The sequence below is a fragment of the Hordeum vulgare genome, chromosome 7H (assembly GCF_904849725.1).
Source record: "Hordeum vulgare subsp. vulgare chromosome 7H, MorexV3_pseudomolecules_assembly, whole genome shotgun sequence".
Taxonomy (NCBI): Eukaryota; Viridiplantae; Streptophyta; class Magnoliopsida; order Poales; family Poaceae; genus Hordeum; species Hordeum vulgare.
In genome coordinates this window covers 17,246,998-17,249,622 of record NC_058524.1, presented here as the reverse complement: position 1 = coordinate 17,249,622, position 2,625 = coordinate 17,246,998, and the positions used below count along the sequence as shown (strand labels likewise).

Here is a 2,625-nt window from a genome sequence, read left to right as displayed (position 1 = left end):
AGAATTTTTCATGCGTCTTTCAAAATGCGGTCCAAACGGTGGGTATGACCGTTCGTAGCTAGGGCTTGATTCTTGCAAATATTTTGGTGTTTCTTTGATTAAATAGATAATTATGTACCTAGAACTGATTTTTGGGAAAATTAAAGAGCAATATATCAAAGAGTTGTAGTTCAAATTTGACCTGCTTCCAGCTGAATCTCCCCAACTACTCCGGTTGCGTCCCCTCCACCATCCTCCACAGAAGAAAGGGGAACGAGCGACCACAGGCGGAGGCGGCGGAGGAGGATGGGGTTCATGCTGCAGGTGAGGCTGGCCTCCTTCTTCGCTGGCGCGGCCGCCGCGGCCGCCGCCCGCGGCTACTTCCTCTACAAGGACTACAAGCTCGCCCACGACTCCACCGCCCTCCAGGTACGGACCGCGCCCTCCTCCTCCCCTCCCCTCCGCGTCTCAGATCTCGGACCGTGTACCACTCCATGGATCCTGTCATGAACTGTCCATGGATTTCAGAAAAATGATAGTGGGCAGTAATCAACAAAATTTAACGAGGACCATCATTGATGAGGATGGAAGAAAAGATAAGTGGCAACATGATGGGCCACCGTGTTAAGTACAAAAATAGAGGATGCTCATATGTTGGGGTATTGAGCCATACTTATTTGGCTATAACATAAAATTTTTGTCTCCCGTTACAACGCACGGGCATATTTGCTATAAAACCAAAGTTGTTTAATAATGAAATAAAAACAGAAACAAATAATAAAAAGAGAGAAAGAAACCCCCCTTAGCTCAAACTGGGCCGGCCCCAGTCAGCCCACCTAACCGGGGGTATTTAACCCCCATCTAACCCTAAATCCTCCCACAGCCTCACCCCACGCCGCCACCCCATCCACTAGGGGAAATCTCTCTCTCCCACGCTCTCTCCCCTCAGGCACTGCGCGCCGCCCATGCTTCACCCCCCTCTCGCAGCCCTCCGCCTCCGCCTCCTCCTCTTGCCGCTCGCCTCCTCCCCGCGCCACGGAGTCCTCCTCCATCGTCGCCGCTTCCCCGCGGCACGCAGAAGGTGGCGCGGTGGAGGGGGAGTACGAGGAGGTGCTGGTCCGGCTCTCCTCGCTAATCATGTAGAAGGTGCGAGCGCACACCGGCAACCGCGGCAACCAGTGGGACCTCATGCACCGCTACCTCCAGGTCCCTCCCCTCCGCCCTCCTCCTCCTCCTCGTGTGCATCACGCGGATTTGCTTGTCTGATCCGGATGGATTTCGTTCTTCAGATCCTCGAGCTGGAGGAGCCCATCGCGCGGATGAAGGTCATCCATGTCGCCAGCACCAAAGGGAAGGTAAACCACCTGATGATATGCAGCTCCCTCCAAGGTCGAATTAGAGTGTCAGCCTGTCAGGCTCTGTAATAGTATGTGTGATTTCCTTTCATTTCCACCATGATGCAGAAACTTCATCAGTGATAGTTGGGGCATTCTAAAACAGCATCAGATGGCCACTGTTACAATTGTTATTTCAGGTAACAACATCAGAAGGCATGTTGCCCAAACTGAACATGTAAGGCTCTATATAGGCCTATCATCAATGTTCAACAGTGATTAAGAATGCATAACGAGGGGACTTCCAAGAGTAAACAGAGTCCAGCAAATCTGCAAGGTTCTCTGTAGTTTGAAACAGCAAAAACAAAACATATGCCTCTCAAATATATTTTTATTCAATTTTAAAATGTTTCTTCAGTCGTAGCAATAGAATAGATCCATTGTCACATGCATGCCCCCAAACTCTGTGTGCCTCACAGAAGCCGATCCACGGAACTCAACATGTATGAACAGGGTTGGTTGGAGCATATACATGGTTGTAACAAAAGGTACGGGAATAGAAAGTATAGTTCTGCATTTACCTCGTGTGATGATGCCACAAAATTAGACCTTCTGCATCCCCTAAAACTGGGCAAAGAAGTCCTGCAAGGTTCATAACAATATTTAGAAACAAGAAGTTTTTTTTTTGCTTAGTTATCATAGATTTCCATTCACTTGGTCTCTAGATATCCAGAAATCTGTTTTGAAACATGTTGCTTGAATGGTCAACTCCATTGTTGGCTATCTTTTAGACTTCCTACACTTCTTGCATTATCTTCTTCAGAGAAAATTGAGGCGTCTGTTCCTTGTTTGTGGTTCCTAGGCATCTACATCATCAACCTGGGCAATACATGGGAGAAGCTCCAGCTCGCGGCGAGGGCTTGCTGGATCATCCGCGCCGCTGCTGCCCTTCGGCGCCGCGGCGTGCTGAATCGTGGCGGCCTCGTCGGGTTGCTTCGCGGTAGATTAATGCAAAAAAATCTAATCAACAATATATTGTATTGTAGATGTCCAACTATGTGCAGTATTCATGACAAATTTATATAAGAGGGAATAATACCATACAATTCACGTGTTTTGGATTTAATGTATCTTGAAGACTAGTATTATTCCAGGAGAACACTCGTGAACCATTGTACTAGTTGGAGTCCCATAGTTGTCAGTATAAAAAGATGTTTTAAAGTTTCAAACTTTTAAAATCTTGGGGTGCTTGGGGATGATTTAGTAGTAGATACTTGTGTAAAAACAAGATGGATCTAGCGCCGTATGTGCA

General features: G+C 47.6%; 1 long non-coding RNA gene across 1 annotated transcript; it reads left to right on the top strand.

Annotated features, from left to right (window-relative positions):
* Window positions 1-1,148: 1,148 nt before the first annotated feature.
* LOC123413026 lies at window positions 1,149-2,198 on the top strand. The gene is made up of 3 exons (XR_006613662.1): window positions 1,149-1,185; window positions 1,269-1,334; window positions 2,176-2,198. It is a non-coding gene; the product is annotated as an uncharacterized LOC123413026 (long non-coding RNA).
* The last annotated feature ends 427 nt before the right edge of the window (window positions 2,199-2,625 follow it).